This window comes from Passer domesticus, chromosome 1 (assembly GCF_036417665.1).
Source record: "Passer domesticus isolate bPasDom1 chromosome 1, bPasDom1.hap1, whole genome shotgun sequence".
NCBI classification, from domain to species: Eukaryota; Metazoa; Chordata; class Aves; order Passeriformes; family Passeridae; genus Passer; species Passer domesticus.
In genome coordinates this window covers 23,185,410-23,213,405 of record NC_087474.1, presented here as the reverse complement: position 1 = coordinate 23,213,405, position 27,996 = coordinate 23,185,410, and the positions used below count along the sequence as shown (strand labels likewise).

Here is a 27,996-nt window from a genome sequence, read left to right as displayed (position 1 = left end):
TGTTTTGATAGCACAGCCTAACCCAACCTCTGTGTTTGCACAAGGCTTTTAACTACCAGCCTGAGGCAAGTTGAAAGTAGCAGAGGAAGGAAGGGAGCAGATCAGGAAGCCACTAAGCCAATTTTCCATGAATCAAATGAGCAGACTCCTGTAACTTTTCTTTGAGGTAAGGAAAACTGAGAAATGAAAGTCTCTCTCTTCTGTAGGTCACTCATTAATTCACAGCTTACTGCACCTTTCAGACTGTACAATACTGATTTTTGCTAACAGGGCTGCATTCAAGCTGTTGATATCTACTGCGTTGTTCCAATAATCTCTCAAGAGACAGGCTTAGATTTTATAAATTAATTGTCCTATGTAAAGTCAGATGCCAATCTACAGCAGTATTGCTCTGAACAATGTGGTGGTGGGGTTTTTGGGGAAAAAAAAGAGCAGCATTGTCTTGCTTAAAATAAAATGCATCCATTTCCATTTGCAAGTCATGCATAATTTAAGAGTTTAACCTATTTCATATGCACATTAACTTTCCCTTAATAGTGTATTTTTTCTGGACTTTAGAATAGAGTTGCACTTTTATTTTTTGCAGTTAGCAAGAAAATAACAGAACAAAGACATCTCTCTTCAAGTTAATTTTTTTCATATTTGGAATTTTGCACTTTACAGGTAAAACCCCAAGATTTTAGTGGGAAATTGATCCTGAATGTCAAAATCTAAATAAGATTTATTTTTCAGGATGGACACAAAGGTGCTTTGTGGAACTCCTAGGCAGGTGAAAAGTGCTTGGCACTTCCATGTCAAATAATGTATATATACAAATACATACGAATCATCCCCCTTTCCTAGAAAGATTAAATCACTTAGTAAATCTGCAATGTTGGATGAAAGGTTAAACTTTTCATTACCATGCCTCATGTGCAATTATGTACAGACTCATGGACAATCATCATCATTAAAAGAAAGTAATTTTATGAAAATCTATATAAAATACTTGTTTTCCCTGACAAACAAAACCTATTCTTCCCTAGAAGCTCTGGAACACTTCCTTTGAAAAACAGGTCAGTTTATTCTCTTGTCTTAAACAATACTGGCTAAAAACTAATCTGAAATGTCTTTCCTACTGTCTCCTCCATGTCCAAAATATTTAGCTGTGCGTTATACATCCTCTGGAGTTTAGCAGTTCATTCATTATAGAAACAACTCCAGGCTCTTGCATTTCTGAGAGCAAAACCTAATTTCTTTCTGTCAATACAGGCACAAATCCCAGATTTGACTCTTTAGTTTTTGCACCTAGTGACAAAGTCAGAAGTTCTTGGCTCTTCTCTACCCTGGGTACTCTCATTTCTTCCCAGGTGCTTTGTTCCTACTGCCACACCACATACTCCCTTGACCTGCATGGCTGATTGGTGCTGGAAACCAAGTTAGGAGTTAGAACTATTAAAAAAATGAACTTAACGAGATCAATCCCCAATCTATTTCCCAGAAGATCCCTGGCAGAAAAAAAAAGAAGGAAAAAAAAAGGCAGAATGATAAAGGCCATATCCTAGAGAAGAAAGGCAGGAATGAGGTGCTAATATGGATATAAGTCTTGAAAGTCACTGAGAAACTGAATGCCTGAGAGTTGGGGTGTCCCTGGCAGAAGGTGGAAGGACACATCAGAAAATGAAGGCAAAAGAAAATTATGTTTTTAAAAGTAGCCTCCCAAAATAATGAACGGGATTTGTTAAATGCTATAATTTCTCCATCTTTAGTGAATTCTGGGAACTATTATTGACACCTGACTTGTTAAAATAAAGTAGTCATTACACAGGAAGGTATACAGGTCAAAGTGCAGCATTCTGAAAGTAATAGCTTGATGCCATTTGTATCCCAGGGGCTACAAATGGGGTAATTTTCATGCCAATCTTTGCAGTCATACTTACTCACAGTGTTAACAAAAGGGAAAATTCTTCCTCCCATCCCTTTGGTACAAGGATGATCATCCATTGTATAAAAAGTTTCAGAGTTTCATAATAGTTTCACTGTGTGAATTGACTTCACCTGGTCATCTGCTCAACTGTATGTGTTCAGGAAATGTAGTAGGAGATGTCTTCAGTTTGATTCAGGAGGATAGCAAAGAGTGATGTCTGGACAGACTCACTACTGGGAGGTGGAAAAACTTTGTAAGGAGTAAGGGAAATCAGATCTCACATGTATTACAGAAATGCTCAGAATATGCAATGGTCTAAGCAGGAGAAAGACTCCAAGTACAGCCTTGTGTGAGTCATTATGTTTTACCAGGTGACTGATCATCATATCCCCAAGGCTTGTCTGTGCCTCTGATATGTGCTATTTGTGATTAGATATGGCGTCACTGAAATGGAGAGTAGCTGGGTTTTTATTCTCTTCCCCTTACATCAATGCACGCCAGGAGCCAAGGGAGTCAGAGATGTGTGAGGGTATTAGCTCTAATTCCCAGGCTTTCATACCACTAGTCTGCTATTGAACCATTAGAGTAAAATAGATAATTTTCAAGTTTTGTCCCCAGAATGATTTCCTCAGCTGCCCTTCTACCTCTCAAAGAAGTAGCAGTACACAGAATACATTCAAGCAGGAAGAAGTAGGTTTAAGAAGCCACCTAATACTCTCTACAGAGATCCCTGTCTGGATGGATATAGAAAATCCATTGCTTTTTTTCTAGCTGCAGTCAGTAAGATTTCACACTGAAGATGAACCACTAGGAGCAACTGATAGGCATAGTAAAACTGGAGGTTGTTGGTCTGTTGATGAGCAGGAGTCAAATGCTAAAATCTTTCTCCATGCTGGGAAGCACTTTGTCTGGCAGGCCTAGCTTGAGCTCTGCCTGAAGACATGGTTTTCTTTCAAATTCTATGAGTGCTCCTGTTTCTTCTGTTCCATTTCACATTTGTTGGATGTCTCAAGTCACACGGCTGCCATGAAGAATGTTTATAAACAAGCTCCTTCTGGAGACTGAAAAAACACCCAGATAACACCCTCATAAAGAGGGAGAGAGTGAGCAAGAGAAAGACCGAGAGCTCTGAAAGGAGAGAGAAGAATTCACCATGATCTGCAAGGTAGGGAGCAGCTGCAGGACACTGAGATGCACAGAAGGATGTGGGTGTCTGGAGCTTCGGCCCAGTGGGGCTGGTCCTGGGGCAAAGATGGAATGTCCATCCCCTTCCAAATGGGCTGTAGGGGTCTGCAAAGGGCACCTGGGGAGCCCATGCTCTGCAGGTAAAAGTATCTCACCCAAGGGAGAGTTACCTTTGTATGACATTGCCCTGAGAACCCAGCCTCTGGGTGACATCGTTGGACACCGTGGGCAGCAGTTCTGGTGTGACATCCTGCTGTGCCCAAGAGGATCAATTCATCTCTAGAGCATTTGGTTTTCATGGTGAGTGACTTTCAGGGCTCCAGCTGATCTGCTGCTCACTTGGCTGAGCAAAACACACCCTTTTACCAGGGTCAGACCTGGAACCCCTTGTGCAGGAGATTCTGACTGAGCCATGAGAGAGCTGCTTAGTAGAGAGGGAACTTCCACCCTATCCCTGTTTCTACCCAAGGGGGACCTAAACTCCACTTCTATTAAGAAATATGAGAAAATGTCTCAATGAGTGACATGCCAGATTTAACTCTTCTGCTTTACCTTTTTTTGGGGAGGCAACTTAAGCTCTCATCCTCAGGAACATCAGCCTCATGGACCACCCCAGAGCTCTTTGTGGCACCCTGGGGACTGCTGGACATACATCACTTCCATCTCAGCAGCTCCTTTACTGGTACCAAAGTAAGAGGCAAAATATTCTCTTGCTCTTAGATTTATTCAACATCTGCACATACAAATCTAGCTCAACTGTTTCAGTTATCCACACAGCTGTAAAGGGAATTAAAAAGTCTTTGGTTTTGGCATAGGATTACTAGGCGTGGAAATTGGCCTAGGATTTGGCCTAGGATTATACTGGGGTTGACTCATCCATAACTGGGGTATGTCAGAATAAAAATTATTTGAGGAAAGAGAGATATTTGCTAATGATTCAATAGGAATTTTCCATCAGCAGTATTCCCCTTCCAGTGTGAGCCCTGAGGACAGACTTCAGATGCATTCTTGACACAGAGAATATCCTAAAGTTCTGGGGACAGCAGTGTTATCATCAAGGACACAGGGAAATTTCTGAGATGGACTCACTGTTTTGCTCCTGGTATCAGAGAGACAGGTAGCAGTGCCTTTTTTCTCTCAATTAATGAAATGCAGACACAGAGATGTGAAGTATAAGCCCACAAAAAAAGGTAACCAGTATTGCTTTGGAATCACAAATCTGATAAAAATATTCTTTCTTTCTTTTTTTTTCCTAAAGAAACCTCCCTGAACCACAATTTAATCTCAGTTTTAATAACTTAGAAGCATTGTGATATTAGCCTCGCTTTCTTATAGAAGCACTGAAACGCTAAAGAAGACTATAGTAGATTAGGGATTCTTTTTACAAGAAGAGTATCTATGCTAGTTCTCTGAATAGTGTCTAGGAAGTTATATTTTAAATGACCTCATGGATCTTTCAGCTTTTTTACATTGTGTTAATGTGAGAAGACTTATTTCTAGAATTTAAAAAGGCAGGAAAAATCTTTAATTTTCTTATAAAAGCAGATATTTTCTCAACCATTACTAGTAACTAGGTGTTATTAGAAACATGTGAATATATATACACACATAGATAACATATATTTTAAAACAAAAAATTATTTTAAATATACAGCCAAGATTTTTAGTATTGCCCACAATAAATACAAATTTAAAGATACAATGATGCTGACACTCTTGTATCAGTAGTCTTAGAAAGGGCACAGTGGCATAATATTGTGAAGGAATGTCCTCACATGTGCAGGATGCTGAAAAATGCAGGGCACAGAAAGGAAAGAGTTAAATGCACAGTGTCTGTGTTTGAATCCTTATGTTGTAATAATCATGAAAAAAACAGAATAATCAGAGAACTATTACTATAAAATCTTTGTTGATATAAATGACCATTTAGTAACGTATTGCTGCAGGACTTACAGAAATCTTTGCCATATCAAGTGAACAGAGTCAAAGGTTTCCAGCCTTTGCTCTAATAAAAATTCTAAACTTGATGCTGGGTGCAATCCTCACAATGGGTTAAAAGCCTGGGCTTCTTACATGTTCTATCTCCTGAGATCTGTCTAGACAAACCAACCACTTCCTTTTGTCAAGGGTGTTCATACCACAACAGGAAAAGCCACAAGGTCTTGGTCATCTCCTCCTATGTAAAATCCTACAGCAGAAGATGTGCTGGGGTGGGGGAAAGAGTGCCTGACATTTTCCCCACCATGAGCTGAATCCAGCTTGCCTCTGGAAACCCAGCTATGGAACCCTATACTGTGCATGGCAACTGGGCCATCCCATCACTACTGCTCTCCATCAGCCACTGTCCTTTCAAGATGCTCTGTTAAAAAATCCCATGAGCAACCACTAAACCAACATTTTCTATAGCACAGGACCCAGAGAAATCTCAGTAAAGCTAGAGGTTTTGTAATGTTTTTATCCATAAAAGGCAAAAATTTGGTTTATGGCTCCCTTCATCTTTCTCACTTTCCAGATCCTCTTTTCCTTATATTCAGTTTACTATCTGTTCCTTTAGGTGAAGAGATGGGGCCTCACTGTCTCTTTTTCCACATCCTGTTAAGAAAAAGGCTTTTTCAGTATATGAGATTAATATCCATTGTTTGGTGTGCTGCTATTACCCTCTACTACCTATATCACTTTAGTCAATGGGGACCAGTACAGGAGCTGCAGAGGTAGATAAATCATAAAAGGTGCCAAGTATGTAATGTAGCAAGGGTTGAGTGTGATAGTGAATAAGCAAGTAGTGTTTGCTGTGAAAACATGTCATGAAACAACATTTCTGTTATGAGGGTAGTTAAGAGGGTTTCTGCACACATTGGCTGTCATAGAAAAATCTTTTTCCTCCCTGGGACACAAGAAAATCCCATTTCACACTCAGTGTCTCTCTAAAGGTTCTCAGCACTGCAGGCATCAAGGTGAAGCCTCTTCATGGCTGCAGCACCTCCTGCAAGGCTGCAGAGCCTGATACTGCTCCAGCTGCTCCTCTGCCTCTCCTCAGATGTAGCATTCCCCATACTAATAAAAATCACTGGTGCAGGAAGTTGCTGGGGCTTATGTATTAGCTAGAACCTACTGAGATGCACAGATGTAACTGGTTATAACGGAGCTTGGTGATTCCTATTGACTAGGAAACGTGTTGCTAAATGGGAAAAAGACAGAACTTGAAAGCCTCAGGTAACTTGCTAAAATAACCCAAACAGGAAACAAAAGTCAGTGCTTTCATCAACACAGCCCAAACAGGACAGGTCAGCCTCCAGACAGATTTCTACTTAGGTGTTCTTCTCTAAGTACACTGAAATGCAGCCTCTGCAGATCTAATGTGTCAGTTCTTGATTTCTTTTGTGCTTCCTCTACACTTTCAGAGCTGAGTGTGCTTCTCTTCTCTTGCTCTGCCACACTGACTGTTCACTTAACAGTTCACATTTATTTAAAATTAAATCAATAAGGAAAACCAAGGATTAAAATCCATGAATGATCAATTCATCTTCCTGATGCCGCTTTAGGCATATGACTCCACAACATTCTATTATTACTTAGCTTAATTGATGAAGAATTTAACATGCCAGTAAAATCACTGGGAAAGAAGTTCAAAGGAATGGGCTCCCCTGCCATGAAGAGGTGAGGGGCTGAAGCGATCTGACTCACCATACAGATGCTTTTGCTATTCATTCTGATCAACTTCTGTGCCTGTGCCAAGGCTGAATTGTTAATTATGCTGCACACTTGCTTTGTGTTAAAGGCCAAAGAGAGTTCAAAGGCAGTTGAGGTGCTTCATGAATAAGTACAGCTCTGAGCATGGCATAGATCCCAGGACACCTCTCATGAGTCTCTCCTTCCACACATTAGCATAATAGTTGTGGTATTAGCTTCCACAAATGTAGGTGTGATTGCAAAGCCAACTTTGTGAGCACAGCAGGTCTTTGGAGTTTGTCACTTCTCTGATCACTGTAATTAATAGACAGTTTTGGGACTGACCATAGCTTTTGGAATCAGTGAAGAAAGGGACTTCTACCAATTTTTGGACAGCTTTTCCAGGGTCAGTGAGCTGAGTAAATACCAGCACTTGATATCTACCTTAGAGTGACCCGCACTTACTTGATATCTACCTTGGAGTGACAGGTGAGAAGAATGAACACTTGTAGATGAACATGCTTTTCAGATTCAGAGGGTTGAAGAGGTCTGATTTGTTTCCTTTTCTTCTGTAGCTGTTTATAATCAGAACTATGCATGGAGAGAATAAATATTCTGATTATATTTTCTTCTATTAATTAAAAATGAGAAACAGCAGTGTCATCTTAGTTGCAGAGAATAAAAAGTGAATTGTTATTAAAACTAGGACCACTGTTTGTCATGCTAACACACTAGTTTGTATTTATTTCCCACCTTCTCCCCAAAACACTTTGCATGTTCCCTGTAGACTTCCTTGCAGTCATTGAGAATTTCACCCTTTACAGGATTATAACCTCACTGAAAGCCAAGGAAGCACCAAGAACAGTTGAACAGATAATAGGGTGCTTTCATGCAAGAGGTCAGAGAAAAAAAGTACCTTCCAAGTCAGGAGGAGTTAAGTATTGGTATGCCGAGGTTTGCAACTGAGTACGTGGGCGCTGCCAACTCTGCGCTGGATTTACTCTCCATGGGAGAGGACAAGAGATCCCTGAATCCACCAGTGTGTCAGAAGAGGCAGCATGGGCCGACTGGGGGCACCAGGCTGGCACTCTTACCCCATCAGTGCTTCTGGGCACAGTGCATGGCCAGTGTCATTGGTCACTCACCAATGGGCAAGCCAGGCTCCAGGGCAGCCAGAGCCTGGGCTGCACAGACAGGGCTACAAAGGTCCCAGCACTCAGTACCTCCAGGTCTGGCAGTGCCTTAGAGAGGGCAAAGGAAAGGTGGTCTCCTGCCTTACTCAACTCCAGGCTGAGGAGTCGTTCAAGCAAGGCAAAATATATAAGATCCACATACATGGAAATGGATTTAATGCTTTTTCAACTACAAGCACTCACTGTTGCAAAGTAGTAACAGAGGCAAGAACTAAATACAATTTAAACTGGACTTGAAATTCTGGAAAGCATTGGATTTTTTGGTTGCATAAAACTTTAAAATCTGGGGACATGGGGTAAATATCATACTGATTCTCTAAGCAGGTGAATGTATGAAAGGGTAATAAGCTGGCAATAAATATGTGGGCGGATTATTTGGTAATTATTTACATGAGTTCCTGTTCCTGTATTCCCCTCAGAATGTAGCTAGTCCTCACTATAAATGAGGTATGAAAACACGCTGAACAATGAATTGTTCCAGTAGGTCAATTTTCTTGCTCTTGAGAATCCTCCAAAATTGAACCCAGCTACAAATATTCCCTCAAATCTTCTGGTTTTCACTTTGGATTTTAACGCCTAAAATTGCACCGAAAATTAGACTGTAAAAATGGATTTCTGGTGGCTGTATGACCATGAGTTTTTTATATCAGGACAAAATAGTTTAAAAGCAAAATTCTTTCTTCCCTGATAATAACCTGTCACTTGTTTTGGGTGGTCTTTCCCCACTCCATTTTTTTATTTGTATGTTCATTCATTTATTACTTTGCAGCTGTTTGTTAGTTTTTAAAACATTTTAGTACTTTATTTTTTGTGCCCCATCCAAAGCTATAAAAATTCTTATTGTGAGTTTTGACTTCAGAGGTATTTAAACAAATTCATTGCTCTCATGATCATTTGAAAAATTCCACAGTCTGCCCAGAAGCTATCAGGAGTCTGGACTAAATATGAAGAAGCAGAAAGTACCTCCAGTCATCACTGATTTTCACTGACCACTTTTTGTATGACAGTGATTTAATTTTCTGTGTGAACCTAAAAACACAAAAAACTCATTAAATTTTAATTTTATGAACAAGAACATACATATCATACGAATCGAACTCAACCTGGCTGTTAAAATGTGTATGCAGTAGCCATAATCAATTTCAGGTATTTTGATAAAATTCAGGTATTTGTTTATGAATGTCTCCTTAGATTAATAGTATAAAACATATAATTTTAACAATGTGATAAGGAGCCAACAAATGGCCAGACATCAAAGAGGAGCAGGATCAGAAATGTGCAATCTATCTGGAAAAGAAAAAGAAATCCTACAGAAGAGAAAAGGAAGACTTAGACACACTCTGGAAAGAAGATATTATCAAATGAAATGCAAAATTGGCACATTTAGTGACTACAAGAAAAAGCTCTAAGAGGACATGTGGTGTAATGCAAAGGACCAAAAGGTGCCAGAACTAACTCCACCAATGTTGTAAAAGCAGGGGAAGAAAATCAAGGAGGGAAGATAGGACTCTCTGGGCAAGATAGGAGTGACATGATATGGATGCTGAAAAAAAAAATCTTCGCCAAAGTGAAAGGCATCAGAAGGCATGGGATTTCACCAACTTCAGGGACACAGACCACAGCTTGCCAAAATTGATCCCTACTGAAATCCTGGAAAGAGAAAAGAAGGACTTACAAACATTCGAGAATGGTAATATGATCAAAGTAATTGCAATTGAAAAAAAAAATTGGGGGATTTTAATGACTACAAGAAAATGGACCGGACGGAAATGATGTGCAATGCAAAGGACTAAAATCAAACTTCCTTTCCAAACTGGAAACGAAATCTTGGTTTGCAGAAAAGAAAGTCTTACAAGCACTCTGGAATGGAGATTTGATCAAATGACATGCAGCTGACAATATCCAAATTAACCAGATTATTGGGACATTTAATGACTAGAAGGACATGGACAGGGAGCAATTGAGATGCAATGCAAACAGCCAAGACATCTAACCTCACTGGTTTTGATAAAGCAGGAGAAAAGTCAAGGAGGAGGACAGACCTCTGCATGAGCTTAAGATATAAGAGACATGGCTTGGATACTGAAAATATAAATTCTTTTCCCAAGTGAAAGCTCTCAAAAGACATGGGAGGCCATCAAGTGCAGGGACATGGACCAAAGCCCTCATTGAAGTCTGAAGAATTCTATGTGTATAATGAGACTACCAGAGGACATGTGCTCATGGTGTTATAGGAAAGCAAAATGCTTTTTTTTTGTACTGTAGCAACCACAGCCATTATAGCAAGAATTATAATAGTGATACTACAGATATTTGTATGCCATTTCACTCCATTGTTCTCAAAGTACTTCTACAAAGAGATGTGAGATGGTTTAACTCCATTAAAAGGTAGGGGGAAGGAAGTGCGCAACTGGCAACCAAATATCTTATTTTCCCTTCCCAGTTAGGGTCACACTGTGTCCTTCTGTCACTGTACTTGCCTATCTGTTGCTTTTATTTCTCCAGTTCCAAAATATCAAAATAATAATATCCAAATATTATAAAAATTATTATGTAATATTATTATACAATATATGTGTAATATCAAAAATAAAAATAATGTCGTAGTGAAGCTAGACAAATTTGCAGCTGCATTAATCCCAAAGTCATGGGAGGTAATGCCTTGCAGCAGAGCTGAATTATATCAGCACTTTTACAATTGTGATGTGGACAGCACTAGATCTAACTAGTTCTGGACTAGTGCTAACTAACCGATGCTGGATGTGCATGTTGTAAGCAAAGCTAGAAGCAGTACTGGAAGCAGTTGACCTTCCTCCTCCTGTTGGTCGGAATTAGTGGCTGGTTTGTTTATCACACTCCAGTCTTGCAAGGTCACTGCTCAACACCCCTGCTGACACAGCTGAGGACACAAATGTGTGGCATGCTGATGGAAATAACTTCCTTTTTTTCTCCTCTGATAGCAATTTCAATGGGTTCTGACAGTTTCAAAGGAATGGAAATAAGTGCAAGGAGAGGTCATATTTTGGCCAAAATTCCTCATACACTAGTCTAAACGGGGCATATACATGCCATGCTTCTGTTTGGTCAAAGCATTAATGTCCTCAAATGTGGGCTGCAGGTTCTGGGGCAGGCAGATCCTCCTCATGCCCCAGTACAGGTGAAGGAAGCTGGTCACACTGGTGGGATACAGCACGTGTTGGACACCAGTCCTGCAGTGTGAGAATCACAGTCAACTGAAAATATGGTATTTCTGTCCATCTCTTTCTAAGGAGCCACAGACATCAGGCAGTCCTGGTACAGATTTAATATCTGGAAAAATATTTGCAGCAGCATGTATCATTATTTGTGCTACAGCAGCACCTAGAGACCCATCCTGGGACTGGGATTCCTTCTTCCTGGCAGCAGGCAAAGCGGGGCTGAAGCAGGGACCCTGCAATGAAGAGGTTACTGTCCAAATGGAAAAAGACAGACAAAAGCCTGAGGGGAAGTAGCTGAGGAGCAGAATGAGAGGTTTGTCTCTGCCAGCACATAGCCTGGACCGCACATGGATTTGTTATCACCTAAGCACAAGGGACCCATGACCTGCTGGTGAGCTGGCTGCATTGACACTGAGTGTTCTAGCCTGCAGTTTAATATATAGGGTAATCTTTGAGTTTGACTTACCAGGAAAGATACTGATAGAAATTGAACAATATGAATTGTTAATGTCTATGCATCAAAACAAGAAGTTTCATGTTCATTGAGGTAATTCTGACATTGAAAGACCTGTGGATGAGGCTATATGGAAAATAAATATTAAGATCCCAGTGTTTATCCAAATCACTGGCCTTTTGGAGTGTTATTACAGTCAGCTGGAAATCAAACATTCTGGACTTTACCCAATCTGCTTTAAGAATAGATCATTTTTCTGCCCATTGCCTGAAATAAATATTACCATAATACTCAATTTTTTGTCTAATTCAGGAAATGGATAGAAAGCCACAAAAATGCTCATTTCTAATACTGTGGTGTTTTAATTAATGATAAAGACCATATTTTGCTTAATGTGTTTCTATTTTAGGATCTTAAAGTTTAAGGTCTGGAAAGCTAAACACAAAATTTGAAGCATAATTACAGACATCCATGAAAATATTTACCTTACCTCCTTCTGATCTTACAATACATTATTGAAAATTGTGTATTCCACCACTAGAAATAGAGTCTTCTGTATGTCTATAGAAAAGAGACATTCTTAGGATAGCATTTATTAATTTTCTTTGGAAAGAATATTTTCCCAAGCATGACTTTATATGAGTAAGGAACCTAGTAGAACCTAATGAAAAGTGAATATTTCCTGTATCTTGCAGGTAATGCTTTCAGGAATCACCATCTCTAGGGAAGAGTATTTTTAAAGTATATTTTAAAATGTTTTCCTATTTTAGTTTTAGTTAATGCTGCCTTAAGGACAGTGTTTACACTTAAGGCCTGTGTCTGGGCAAGAATGATACACAGCAAAATATAAGCTTTACTAGAAATAAATAAATCCAGGGATGTTTTTTTGTTTATTTTCCTGTGACTTCCTCACAGTAGTGTAAAATCAGATAGTTAGGTAGAGCTTTCTCTGATGCTGAGGAGTGAAGGATATCCTCTGCTCTGGGAGAGGGGGTCTTCAGCACTCAGTCTCTTTGGTGCAGTCCCTTCAAATCGCTATATTAGCACAAATTCTCAAAATCTGCTTCCTAGGTCTAGATTATTTCAAAAGGGGAGGGGGAAAAAAGACACTTTGTAATTTTTAATTTCATAAATACAAAGTTTCCAGTCCTAAACTTGGAGCGTCACCCTGAAAGTGCGCTAGAAAAAGATAACTGTGTAAGTTTACCACGCAAACTGTTCCCCAATCAGACAGAATTCCCAGGATATCCCATCAGCTATACTTAATTCTTCTGAGAAAAGTCTTCTGCAAAGAAATAGGCTCATCTAGTCCACAAACTGCTTTTTAGAGGATATATCCCTCTTCTAAGCAACCATCCTTCTGAGTAATATGAGCTTCTTCTAGTTAGAAAAATAAGAAGGACTTTCCAGGGCCAAAGAAGGGGTGTTTGGAAGTTTTGCAGGGCTTTTTCCCCTGTGCCACTCTTCCTCATGCTGGCCACAAGCTGTGGGCTGGAAGGGCCAGCCCCCCATCCAGGTGTCAGCACAGAAAGGTGGCTCCGAGGGCAGTGGGGCCCAGAGTCCACCCAGCCTCCCCAGCCACCTCCTCCCAGCCCACCTCGGGGTGGTTCCACTGCTCCCCACCCAGCTGAAGGCTTGGCTGAAGATGGTTTGGGTATGGCAAATATCCCACAGACTGCAGCAGCAACTCCCAAAGGAGGCTTGGACAACTTCTGTGGTTTGCAGGATTTGGCGTAGAATACTGCAATGCAAGAGATGATGTGTTTGCTGCCCTCATGCCTCGACACATGCGTGCTTCATCCTGTGGTGTTCTTTGGCCAGAACCTGGCTTTTAGTCTTTTTTTTTTTTTTCTGCATAGATCTCAAGTGCAAGCCTTTGTTTTCTTGGCTATTAACTGTTGTATCTTACACGTTTAGAGAAGTTGGAAGGGTGGGCCAAGATACCGTTCAGCGTCTCTTCCCATGGGAACCCTGTTAGAACACAAAACAAGGCAGGTGAGGCACTGTGCCTCTGATTCCCTTGCACCCTTGGGAGCTGTGGAGGAATCAGCAGGATCAATCTGCAGTGGTCAAACACCACAAGCTCTTAGGTACAGAGATCACTGTCCCCTCTGCCATGGCATGTGGAACTCACCTTCCTTGGGAGGCTTCCTCCAAAGCCTCACTGTGTGCAAGTGTGCAGATCATCATCATGTTTGTCTTAAACATAATATTTAATAAACTCAATATGGAGGCTTCCATTAACTTCAATATGCAAGTTCAGCATCATAAGTGGGCACAATTCTTTCAGTTATTGTGATTTAGGCAGAGTCACACACTCAGTCTGACTTTAAATAACGTTCAAAGTGATGCATTTTAGGTTAAATTTTGTTTACACAAAATTAATAAATGTGAAGTATTTTTTTATTATTTGCTTTAAATTTGCTTGCCCTTCCTCTTTCAGCTGTCTTAGTTGTTTGCCTATTTACATTTTGCTGACTTTTGTATGATTAGAATTTTAATACATTCAGTTACAGAGCGAATTAATTCTTCAGTTAGTAAATAGGACAAAGTATTGTGCAAAATCATGTGCTAGCCAATGTTTAAAACAGTCCTTAGACTTTTTTTTACTAGTACCTATTCCCTATATTTTGGATTACACAGGTACACCCAAAGTTATCCAGGTGAGATATACAGAAGAATAATGATTAGCCTAAGGAAATTCTTCCTGCAAATTGGTTGTTGTGCATATTGTTGGTCCATTCACTAGGAAAATTTAAAATGGAAAAAAATACCAAAACCTTAATATACCTTTTTTTTTTTTTTTTGTGCTGAATAATCTGAGCTGTGGAAATAATACAGGAGAATATGAACATGCAGCATTTTGGCTTTACATAAACCAGGAATCTCTTAGTTGTGATTATCTCAGCTGTGAAATAATGAATAGGACTAGGAAACAAACCTCTCGAAGCTGGATTTTGGCACTTTTTTGCAGTGAAGAGGTAAGTGCAGAGAATGAAATGGGACTTGGATGACTGGTGAATGCTATGGTGTCGGCAGCAACTGGCTTTGCTGTTCTCTCTGCACTCCTGTCTGTGGTTTAAGGGAAGGCATCAGGAAACATTTGTGTCATTGTGATGAAGCTCACTGATCATAAAATACCAGATTGGTTCTCTGAAGAACTAAAGGTAAATTTATTTAAATTGCCAGTGTTTTCCTGGATGATTGATACCCTAAGGAAGGGGAGGAAGGTTTGTAGGGTCCAGATGAGAATGTTAAAGACACAGAGATGGGGAGCTGGGTGCAGGTGAGCTCTCTGTACTGCAGAAAAATTATTGCCTCCAACCAAGAGTTGAGCAAAATGAAACAAAGCAGATGAGACACAGAAGAAAATACAAATTCTTTGAAGAATCCAGAATAAGGAGAGGAATACTGGTTAGAAGTTAAAAGTGTTTGGAGTCTTCCAAAAATTTGGGGACGGTTATGAGAAAACTGATACCAGCTGAGACCCCTAAAAGAAGATGGAAAAGAAAACATTGGAAAAGATAGTAAGAACAAATTCAAAAATAATGAAAAAAGGATTGTTGGATAAAGATTGCAGGAAAACAGCTGAGATTGACATAGAGCAATGTTGGAGCCTTCAGAATCAGAACTGAACTCTAGATGAGAAACTGAAGCCAGAAGGAAACTCATGAGGTCAGCAGTGCAAGCAGAAAGACAATACTTCCATGACTTGGGAAAAAAAATGAATTAGGAAAAGAAACACATTTTAAAAGGGTATCAATGCATGGAAGAGAGGATATTAACCACGTTTATGTCTGATAAGGAACAAATAAGGAATCCTTTTCATTATAAAAAACTCAATTACAGAAGAGCATGGAAAAGTACTTTTAGGTGTCCACTACAGGGAGATAGTGAATAAAAAGATGTCTCCCAGACACATGAGCTATTTGTGGATGGATTAAATTTTGAAGTGATTCAAGAGGCAATCAGGAGCTCAGGAACAACAAAACACCAGGTTTTGATAATGTTGCCACTGAATTATCAGACATGGGAAAGAATATGACCATTTTTTCCCATGATTTAGAGGTTTTAAAAAGCATTCCAAGACAACGAAAGCAGGCAATGAGACTGTTGTTGGAAAGAGTAAAAGGAAAAGAACAACTCCCTCACCTTAGTGCTCTTTATGTTCCATAGTATCCTCTTGTTGGTATTCTTTATCATCACATCCCTTTTAGTGAGGCTATATATGAAATATATGTTCTGGAAAAATATATCTTCTACAAATTAGCTGTTTTCATTTTGCCATTACTAGAGACAAAAAAAATACTTAGATTGTTCTAATGTTATATTTTTTTAATATATGAGCTAAAATGGAAGTATGTTTAAAACTTTGCGCATTTTTCAGAATGGTATAACTGTTTGGAGTACGAAATAAGAGTACAAAATGTGGAATTGCATCTGTCCCATTTTGGAGACATAGGACAATATACTAATGCTACTGCTGGAAAGAGTAGTACAGTTACAGTACAACTCCCAAAACATGCAGCTTTCTGCAAACATAGGTGCCGCTTTGGAAATCCTGGGAAGGCAAAGCAAAGACTTGAAGAGCATTAGGACAAAACTGAGATCAAAGTGCAATGAAGATTTTGCATTTTTCTCAGATAAACATGACAGAGAAATATGTCTTTAACAGGAAAGAAAGTGCAAAAGTTTTGAGAGATGCAAAGAATCCCTAGTCTTTAATACTATGATTTTATGATAGATTTTTTTAAAATTCAAACCATGATACAAATCTAAATCATCACATTCACTAGACAGAATCATAGATCATAAGTATCTGCAAAAAGAAGATTTCTTTTGGTGTAATTTCATTTAACCATATGTTGTGGTTTCAAGCCCAGGTGAAAAATAAGCACCATGTAGCTACTCACTTCCTTTCTCTCTCCCCCTGGTGAAATGGGGAGGAGATTTAAAGTAACTCAACTTGTATGTTGAGATAAAAGCAATATAACAAAATAAAATAAAATAAAATAAAATATGGTAATAATGGTGATTTAAAATAATAATAATGGTAATAAAAAGAGAAACAAGTGATGCACAATGCAATCTCTCACCGATGCCAGACACCCCTTCCTGAGCCCAGATCAGTCACCTTTCCAGGCAACTCCCTCCAGGTTATATACTGGGCATGACTTTCCATGGAATGGAATATCCCTTTGACCAGCTCAGGTCACCTGTCCCAGCTACACTCTGTCTCAGTTTCTTTTCCACACTTCCTCACCGGCAGTGCATGAGACACAAAAAAAAAAAAAAAAAAACCAACCCAAAAAACCCCAAACAAACAAACAAACAAAAAACAAACAAACAAAAAAACCCCAAACAAAACAAACAAAAAAAAACACCAAAAAAAAACCCCCCACAGGTTACCAGAAAACCAAAACATCAGTGTGCTATCAATACCATTCTCATTCCAAATCCAAAACACAGCACTGTAACAGATACTGAGAAGAAGTTGACTCTATCCCAGCTAAAACCCAGATACCACAATAAAATGCTACAAATCATCTGTTTGTATGGAGTGAAACATTGTGCTTCCAACTTTGTATTATGGCAAGAATAAACCAGTATTGAAACAGTATTCCTGGGTCTTTCATTGTTTTTTAAGTCAATGCAGAGATGTTCTTGTATCATGTTCAAATAGTATTAGAGAGTGTCATTTATTTAAAACCAGCCTTATAACTAACTTTAAGGATTCCATTTCCCATTTCTTCTTATATTCCTGGTGGTAATCCAGGGTCCAAGTGTACAGGTGCAGCACAAGGTTAGCAGCTCTGATTTAACAGAATAATCAAATCAGTACTATGAGATGTGCAAATACATGTATTTTTCCAGGTTTTAGGACTGATCCCACAAACGGCACTGAAGATCATTATCCCAGCTTTTTTTTAAAATGTGAATACAGTACACACAGCATAAAATTATTAGGAGACACTGTGTGCTGGTACACTGAGCTCCCACCTGCACCTAAGAAAAGAATGATCATTTGGAGGTATTTATTATCCCCATCTTAGCTGAGAGTTCAGAACAGCTTTCCATTAGAGGAAAAAAAGAAGACAGCAACAGACACAGAGGACATTCTTTGATGAGAAACTGCGTAGAAAAAACAAGCCCAAAAAGATGGAAAATATAATGGGTGTCTAAATTTCCAACAAAAAATACAACTCAGTTTCTCAAAAAGCATGTAAAACTGGATGTGGTATATCTTCTTCCCTCCTGAGGAACCAGTTTCTTTTTTTCCCAATATCCAGATCTGTGGGGAGGCAGTTTGATTCCTGACTCCACCCCTGTACCTCTGCAGCATTGAGCTCTGCCTGCTGCTCATCTGGCAGAGGAGGGACACACATCCATTTCCTGCAATGCCATCTCCTGCTCTTAGGCCACCTAAAGGCACTGGGGACATCTCCTAATTTTATTGTTTTTTCTACTCTCCCTGGTGCTGGCTGAAGCAGGAGCTCGGTGGGCAGAAAATAAAAAAAAGTATGGGACAATAACTATGGGTGAAAGTTATCCAGCACAGGTTGCAAAGCCAAGTTTCAACTGCTGGAGTAAATTTACAGTACTAACTTTCAAAGAAAATGTTTCCACAGAGAGACCAGACCAGGATTTATCCTAGGGCTGATGCTGGTATGAATTTTACTGAAAGGAAAGCCTGGACAAAGCACATAATGTGCCTTTGTTGTGCCAGAGAGGGAAATTTAATTCCCTGGATGCCACTTGGTGTTCACTGGGCAATTCCTGCAGGACCTTTCGTTCCATCTAAAGAGCTGGTTTTCAGAGTATTTTTCCCTTGAGCCACAGTTTTTGTAATTTTTCAGTAGTATGCTGGATTTTTGTTTCTTTGCTGTATCAGAGGCAGTGTGACTGCTGCCTTCATTGTTACCTTTATATTTTCTCAGATTATATAAAATATAGAAAAAAACACATAGCAAAGAGTGCCACACTGCTTTGCGCCCCAAAATAGGAAGCCAGAGAAGAATAAGTCTCTTCAGTTAGAAAAGCTTGTTTCTGATGTTTTTTTTTCCCCCAAGCCACTTACAGGTTGAGATCACAGAAGTGCTGTTTGTAAACCAAGGCTCATAGTACAGACAGTAGGATTCTAAACTTTTGGAACAGGGAATTGGGGAACACTGAGCTGAGATGTGCTAGGGGGGAATCTTGGGATTGCTTTTAAGACTGAAGGGATGCATCTAGTCTGTTGTTTTCCCTGCATCAGGTTTGAACATGTTTCAAGCAATATTTCTGCCCTATTGTGATTAGATATCACATTTCTGTTAGATTTCCTGCATGAAAAAATGGAGCTCTTACTGTGTCTTTTCCTTGGCTTTGTAATTTGTGCTGGCTGCAGCCTGGAGCCCTTTGTGATGAGGGAGAGAGAAAAGTTTATGGAGGCATTTGTAGGCATGGCTGGAGAAGCAGAGCTATCAAAGAAAGCGTCAGAATGGGGAAGTGATGATGTGGGAGGCAGGAAAAGTTATGAAAAAATTGAGTAAATATGAAAAAAGTGGGAAAAAAGGTGAAATCATTCTTCAGTACAGAAATACTTCTAAATTACAGGCTCGTCTCCTCATCACTCTGTTGCTGAAAATCAAAACTGCTGCAACCCAGCCTGAGTGCTCCAAGCCTTGATAACTCGCAGCAAGAGCCTGGCCAGCAGCATCTGTGCACCTTGTCCATGGGAATACACTCCTGCTTTGTGGATAAAGGACTTCAAAACTCCTGGGTCTCCTGATAGTAAATAAATAAAAAGTCAAAAAATTAAAAATAATTTATAGTTAGACAGTGAGAGAAAGCAGATCATATTTGATGGATTTGTTTTCTATATATGGAAGCATTTAGAAGAGAAAACTGCAGTCTTTCTATCCAGCATCTAAGTAACTCTTGAAAAGTAAAGTCAGAGGGAAATTCAGCTGTCTAAAGGTTAAGGGAAAATGTGAAGTATATTATTGAGAAAAGTGATCCAAACCATTAGAGGTAACAGAGTGGCTGGCAATTTCATTGCATTTAATAGGATCTAAGGAAGACTTTTTTTTTTCTTGCAGAAGTACTTTGTTATTATTAAGTAAGGTAAACTCTGTTTATCCTATTTTGCATTTATTTTATCTATGCTTATAGATACCTTGAAAAGCACACATATATATTTTTCTGTGTTGTAAAATAGAAGATAAGTAAACAGCAGAAAAAAGTTAGAAAGTTTTTTGGGTCTTTTTCCTAGTGGAAAATATATTTTTCAGTTAAAACACCCAGAAAGTAAGATTCTAGGCATATTTTTAGCTACAAAAATGGAAACTTCTAAGTAGATCTTTCAAGCAATAAATAAATCAAAGCTGCCTGTGGAACACAGGCAGTACTTACAAAAACACTGTTTTGCTGAAAACTTAATTTCACATCAAAATCAGTTTTGAGAGAAAGCTTTTCATCAGTCAAAGAACCTGTCATGCTGTTTAATACCCCAGCCAGTCCTACAGTGTCCTCTTTGCTGCTCCTGCCATCCTCTTGCCATCCTCCTGCCAATCTTATCTCTTGCCCATGGAGCTGTGGATCAGTGCCCAAGCTGTGAAGAGCTGCTCTGCCTCCAGACCATTTCCTAACAGGGAATGGCATTTGTGGAAGGATGCTCCTAGAGGTTAAGTCTTCTGAAGGCAGCTGTGGATCCACAGGATAAATTATTCTCTCAGTCCCCCCCTGCACAAGGATTGCAGCTGCTTGAGCAGCTCCCATTTTTCAATAGCTCTTCATCACTCTTTCAGCTGTTTAAGCAGCAGCTGAAACTGCAGTGAGTCTCAGCTGTTCAGCACTTCTCCCATCCCTGGTTATGAGCAGGATCCAGTCCTGGAGCTTGTCTTCTCCATCCTTCTGTTGTTTCACTCTAGTTTGCTCTTCTAATATCTGCATGAAAGAGGTCAATATAATGGTTTATAAGCTGCTTTAAAATGTGTAAAATGATTAAGCAAAGTATCTTTGACTAGAAAAGTGGTAGAGTTTGACATGGGGTAGTCATGTTGTATAACCCTAATGCTGGTGGGAAGGTGTGCTGGCAGGTAAGGTGCCTCACACGGCTGTGTGACACATGGAGAGAGCAGAGAATGTAGATGGGTCTATTTGTCTGTCCATGTCTGACTTCACCTTTATCATCTTGCTGCTGGCACAGAGATATTACCACAGGATCACCAGCAGGCATTAATCACCCTACTGTGAGAAAAAAAAAGAAGAGAAACAAAAAACCCACCAAAAAGTAAAAGGCAAGCTACATTTTTCCTCTCTGAAAGAATGGATTTCTTGCATTTATTTACAGAACATAAAAAATGTCTCCAAGATTTATATCTGTGTATTAGCTTGAAAAATCCTTCAAGGTTTCTGGAAGTTTTCAGACATTACCTCTAAATAAGAGCTCTTTTACCATCCCTCATCACTGAGTCAGGATGTTCAGGGCAGCAGAGGAGGCTTGTTTATCTGAAACCCACTGCTTTCTTTCCAGTTCTCAGTTGTGGATAGCAATCACTTCTGGGTGGTCTTATATCTGAAAGAAAGAACTACTTTGTCATGATGCAATGACTTCTGAATAATCAGTCACCAAAACAAGCCAGACCACTGAAGTTTGTTCCTCAGACTCACCTCCATGAATGATGAGGATTCATTCTGCTCTTCACAGTTGGTCTGTGGCTAGACAAGTGTGTTGCAGAATTGCTTTGGCTGGAAACAGCAAGTGGATTGCCATGCTGAGGGCCTTAGAAAGGGACATGAACTAGCAGAGCTGCCTTCAGAGAACTGACACAAGATGCTTGGCCAGCCTTGTTAACCCATTTGTAGCAATGAAACAAAAAAGCAGCCCTTAAAATATTTTTTTAAAAAAGTATAAAACTGTGGCACACTAAATGGTTGATTTAATTGCTTGGGTACCTGTTTCTGTATAAGTGCGAAATCTAATAGAAATACTCTGGGTTTCATGCATTTATCCAGACTTGTGAAACTTTCCAGATATTGATCTCTCAGATGTTGTATACAGAAAAAAGTTGACAGTTAGAATTTATAAGGTTTTCTTAAATGAGGAACAAAGAAGATACATTACCAGTGATGTGACGGTGCAATTTTTTAGTCATAAATCTCTATATTTAATTTAAAGCAAGTTTCCATGGCTGGTCTTTATAACCTTACCATCACGGGTCTTAAAAGTTTAAAATTATTATTAAGGCCAGATTCCGATGCACTGATGGCTCTGCTCTGAGAAAAGCCATATTTGAGCCTGGGATGAGTTGGTCATGTCAGGATATGTCTGAGGCTTAATACACACACCTGTACCACTGCAAAAAAACACTTAAAAACTTATTCTGTCCTCTGCATTGTTCTCCCACCACTTTCACTCCTACTTTTTCACAGAAAGCATAACCTAGATCTATTTTCTTGACAAACAGGGAGGACTTTCTCTGTAGGAACCTGGCTGTAATATGACATGCAGGCAGAAGTGCAGTGATTATCATTCTGAACGTGTGATTTGGGTGCAGTGAGGGACCACGCAGCAATTATCACTGGCTTGAAATGGTGCTTTAAGTTATTAGAGGCTCCAAGGGAAGATTTTTTGCATGTGTCTAAGACAGATGGGAAAAGTTAGAAGGATAATGTCTCAAAACTCCTCTTTTTGATTGTACTGTGCAAACACAAAGCACTGCGAGCTGAGTTAAAGAGCAAGGATCACTAGATGTAAGATGTAATGGCATTTTCCAACTAATTTTGTCATTATCTTTGCACAGAATTCATCCACATTTTTAGGGAGGAAGTACAGAGAAAAGATAAATGCTTCTTACAGGGCTTGCCAAAAAAATTCAAGTATTTGTTCATTCTGGATGGGTGTATGTCTTTTGGCAATTGATGTCATTATTGATCTTCACTGCATGAATATAGCTAAGTAGGAGCCATGGGCTTTATGTGTAACAAGCAGAACAGGCAAACATGCATGAAAAAGAACAGGGTTTATGTTTTACAATCAATTTATTAATAATATATTTGTGCTAGGGAAGGAGGAGGTGAGATCATATTTAAAAGTACCAAGATGTTGCAATGCTGCTCATTGAAAAAAATAAATCTGGCCTTATGAAGAAATAGCATGTTATACCTAACAGCTCCATCTGTAAACTTATTCCTGATTTTGAGTCTCACTCTGTCTGCTTGCACAGCAGTGCCGTGGGCTCATTCACTTATTTCTTGGGCAAGTCAGTAAAGACAAATGAGGAAAAAAGTGGGATAAACCAGTACTCAGCCTAAATGAGGGTAGTAAAATGTGGTCAATAGTCTTCTCCTCATGCCTGTAATTTTTGATGAAAGATGAAATTAGGTTCAATGGCTAAATAAAAATGCTTACAATCCACATAAGAAGTTCATTTTTGGATTTCAAAAATACAAGACCTCAGGAAATCTGTTGCATGTACCTGAACTGATTAAGCCTGTTGGGCAACTCTTTGCACTGTTTTTCGCTATGGTAGAAGTAATTTTCTTCACAGTAGCTGTTTTGGGATTATGTTTTGGATTTTTGCTGGACACAATATTGGTAATTCAGGGATGCTTTTATTATTGCTGACCAGCACTTAACAGAGTCAAGGTCTTTTCTGCTTCTCACACCACCCCACCAGGCAGGAGGCTGGGGGTACACAAGGAGCTGGGAGGGGACACAGTCTGACCTGAACTGACCACATTCCAGACCATATGGCATCATGATCAGTACATAAAGCCAGGAGAAGGTTGTTCAGGAGTTCACTGCTCAGGCACTGGCTGGGCATCCATCAGTTGGTGGTAATTATTTTAATTTTCATCACTTGCCTTTCTTAAGTTTTATTCATCGCTGCTCTCTTCCTTTTAATTATTGTTATTGTTGGTTTTGTTTATATATTCATCACTGTTATTGTTATTGTTGTTATTATTACAAACTCCTCTTAACTCAAGAGTTTTGTCCCTTTTCCCCTTCCAAATGTCTTGCCCCCATGCAGCCTGGGGAAGGTTGAAGCAGATGTCTGGTGCTTAGTTCCCAGCTGCAGTTAAACCACGACACTCTTTCTTGCCAAATACAGTGCTACATAATTTTTACTACTCTCTGGAACTGTTTATGAAGCATGTGCAATTCTTGCCAGACTGGTGTCCCTACAGGATGTGCTCATACTGTGTCTTGCTACAGCTGTGACAGCAATGTTAGGACAGAGGGTGGAGGTACAAACATCGAGCAATTACTGGTAGTTTTATTCTCCTCTCAGTATTATGTGCCAAAAATATGTTCCAAGCTAGATTTTGTGGAATCCTAAGGAACACAAGACAGATGGAGATGCAACTGCAGTCTTCTGTACTATCTTGGGTACACTTAAGCCTAATGGACAACCATCGAGTTTACTAGTTTGGAACATATACAGCACATCTTTAGGTTTTTCTGCTTTATATTAATAAATGTTTTTGCAAGTGATTTTTTCTCCTAAATAAACTGCCATGTTGGATTTGACAGAAGCCCATCCTTGTGTAGCAGGTATTTGGCAATCTGAAACTCTGCAAGAAGTAATTTGACACAAAGCCAGCTCCCTATTCAGAGAGATATTAACCTTTCATAATAAGCTGTAATTCCTGCTGAGAATTTGGTGCATACTTAAAAAGAGTTTCTTGTATAAAACTATCACTTTAGTTGACCTCATAGATGAAGATCTTTTTGCAGAACCATCAGAGGTTATGACTGATCACCAGCTTAAGTACTCACATTTATTAAAGGACAGAGGAAAAGGTCCAAGAAATGCTTCAGTTGAAGTACCAAATTCCCTTAACAATACTTTTTCACTAAAAATGGATCTGTTAAAATACCTTGTCTCTATGAGGCAGAAAAATAAGTTGTGGATTTACCCTTTAGGAATCTCATATAGTATGCAAAAAGGAGCTGTGACGTGTCCAAACAGGGCACAGAGGAGAGTGAGGTGACTTGGAAACTCCACCTCCATCCCAAATAATCACTGCTTGGGAGTCCTGGAGCATGTGGATATTCTCCTTGCCCTTGAAGTGAAAGCCTGGGGGCTCCTGGGGGACCCCTTGGTGTTCACACCCCTTGGTGTTCATGACAATGACATGCAGTGCTGGGACTGCATGTCATTGTCATGACTAGACAGAGAAACACTTGCAAGCATGACCCCTACATCTGAACCTGCAAAGAATTTGTAATTATGGACTAATCTGCAACCTGTATGCATTTTCATCTTCTCTGTTTTGGAGGTTTGGTGCTCAAGAAATTGCAGCTCCAGCAGTATTGTCTAGAGCTAGGGGTGGTGCATCAGAAAAGCCTGAAAAAGGCTGCTTCCTCATAAAACAGCATCATATATAAGCTGAGCTGTCTGCACTGGAATTCTTCAGAGTGTCCAGGAATATCCTTAATCTGCAAAAGTGGGATAGAGAAATTAGAAGTACTTGTAGGCTGCCAGGGTGATTGTACATAGCTCTTTTCTGTAGCCTGGCTGACCTTAATGACCAAGTAGCAGCCTTGAAACCAGGATGCAAGTGAAGACAATCAGGAAAATGAAAACATCAATGCTATTTTACTTTTCCATTAGTAAAAGTTTTGCAGACAGGAAGAACATAATGATATGCCATTCATCTGCAGCTTCTTAATAGTAACAAGATTTTCAGACCTAGATCATTGAATCTAGATTTTTCAGAGGAGACAAATGGATTCATTTGAGGGCAGAAGGTGTGAAACAAGCTGAGAATCATGCATTGTCTCCACTTATCACCATGTTATATATCTGAGATAATGAATGACAAGTTCTGTGCCCAATGACATGGAAAACAAGAAAAATTATAGCATTAATCACTGTGGTGTCAGTTCTCTGGAGAGTTGACACTTAACTGTGCATTAGATTTTGTAGTTTACAGTACAATTAAATTAATTTCTTTAGTTAAATGTTATTAATCCTTATTAATCTTATATGAAAAGACATTAGAGTGAATCTGAGGGTAATGATAGCATTATTTTATTTCCACACACAAATAAAGAGATGGTATAAACAGACATCATGATATAAACATCACGATAGAATAACTTTCTTGTCAATATTACACCAATGGTCATTCTGCTCAACTTTTAGGTTCCCACCAGTGAGTAGCAGTGGTAGCTTATGGACAATAAGACTGGAGGTATGTCCAGCTAGTGGATTAAGTGTTCCTAAGCTAAAAGTAGAATGTGAGCCATTGTGCTTACTGAGTGTTAAAAGAACTCTTACAATAGTTATTTTGGCCACTGAAATATCCTGCAAAAATAAGTCCTATAATATAATGGTAGTCCAGCAAATAATTCCAAATTTTTAATTCTATAATTTCTATTTGCAAGCACAGCCTATGAATATTGGCAGGACTGGGAAAGCACTTTTAGCCCCTAGACAAGACTGCCTTTCCTTCAGATTTTGAGAAAGTTGGCAGAATTTGTTCACAATAACATTGCTGTTAATAAAGGTCATGAGATCTCAAACAACATTAGGTATTAGAGACAGAGGCCAAAAAGAAGCCTTGTCCACTCAGTATTCATGTGTCAACTGAGATCAGTTGTTCAGTGTTTCCTTATAAACATCAATATATAATAAAACTGAAATTGATTGCCTGAACCAACAAACTAACCCATCACTAATGGACATACTACTGACAGGACTTTGAAATGCAGGGATGGATGAGAAGGGAAATTGAGAGAAAAAACCAGAAACTCTGAGATGTTTGACTCAATTTTGTGTGATGGCTCTCTTGGGAAAGAAGAGGCTTTGGAGATTAGTGGCTGTAACCTTCTCAAGCAAAAGTATCAAAGATAAAAAGTCTTTACAAGGCAGTGAGTTGGCACAGGACATGGGATAATGGTGCTTTGATAGATACTGCAGGGTATCATAGCATTGCAGTCACATTTAGACTATGGATTGGATTAAGAGACAATTAAAGCTTGGTTTTCTTTAAAGATGAAATATTCTCTAATGTTTCAAGGAAAAAAACCATTGCTTACGTTCTTCAAAGCTTAAATTAATCATAGAATGCTGAATGGATTTTTTTATTCCTAATTGGAATCTTTTATTTTACAAAGATGTATTTAACTTTCAGTTGAATTGAAAAGTCATTTTAAAGATGAGTATTTTCCTTTTGTGAAAAATTGTCTTTTGTTGTAATTTTTCCTCCTTTTGAAAGTCCTATTCAAATATAAAGGCAAAAATGAAGCTACAGGCTTTACTCTTAAAAGTGCATCTCTATCACTCCTTTTTTTGATGCTGAACATGATAAACTCTTTGATGTAGCCTTGAGAAGATCCAAATGTTCTTGCATTCATGCAAACAAAATGGATATATCTTCACAGCAGAAAATCTTCCAGCTCTTTTTATCTATAACAGATAAGGACCCCTTAAAAAGAAAGAAAATGGCAAAATCTATACTTTTAGAAAAAAAAGGAGAAGGTTTGAAGATATATTTCATTCTTTTAACTAGCTGGTGATGCAGGCTCTACAATTATTTGTTTGTAAGAAATAAAATGCTTTTATTCCAATGTTGTTTAATTGCCAAGATATTTTTGTATGACCCTTATGTGCATTTTAAAAATCAAATATTTTTTTTTTACTGGCCCATAAAAGCCCCAGCTGGGGAGCATGCTCACACTTCTGTCTTTGCAGGAAGAGAGACATCCAGCAACAGGAACATGACAGAACAAATCAGGATCTGCAGTTACATCATCTGTTACTGATTTACTCTTGGATTATTTCATAAATGAGTTCAGAGTCATAAATACAAACACCAAGAAAATGCATGGCTGGACTCTCAATCTTTATTAACACCCAACAATATCATTGGTATCTCCAGACATTGTACAATGTCAGGCAATATGCTCGTATTAAAATGCATCACACAAAATGAAGCAGTTGTGTTTTTTGCTTGTTTTAGCAGATGGAATATGTCAATCAGCCATGAAGCCAGGGAAGACCAAGTATTTTGGAATCACGAATTCTAGGACAAAAGGAACAAAAAAAGATTCCATTTTACTTCATAAGTTACTTGAACACATTTGAAAGAATTTTTTTGACAAAAATTTGTAGAAAAAAATAAAACTGAAGAGGATAAAACATTTTGAAATTGTATACTTCAGTCTTTGTTCATCAAAGTATTGTTTCATTTTTCATTGACCCTTTCAATGTCATTTGATCCAAAAGTAGGAAAATCCTGAGTATCTAAAACTAATTCATTACAGTTTGGTACAATCATACTTGGAAATAGCTTAATTGAAAGTTAAGATTAATTCAAAGTCTCATTTATTCTCCAAGACTTGCTGCTATGGAATAAAGTTTGAAATTAAACCATTTCCTTTAAAAGAAAGAATAT

General features: G+C 38.8%; 2 long non-coding RNA genes across 4 annotated transcripts in view; one reads left to right on the top strand and one right to left on the bottom strand.

Moving 5' to 3' along the window:
• Positions 1–27,878, top strand: LOC135294698 (uncharacterized). Its single transcript, XR_010356782.1, has 3 exons — positions 1–166; positions 23,268–23,427; positions 27,562–27,878. It is a non-coding gene; the product is annotated as an uncharacterized LOC135294698 (long non-coding RNA).
• Positions 27,496–27,996, bottom strand: part of LOC135294676 (uncharacterized) — a 45,909-nt gene continuing 45,408 nt past the window's right edge. For all 3 annotated transcript variants that reach the window (XR_010356761.1, XR_010356762.1, XR_010356773.1), the window contains one exon: positions 27,496–27,624. This is a non-coding gene — a long non-coding RNA (uncharacterized LOC135294676). The remainder of the gene's footprint in view (positions 27,625–27,996) is intronic.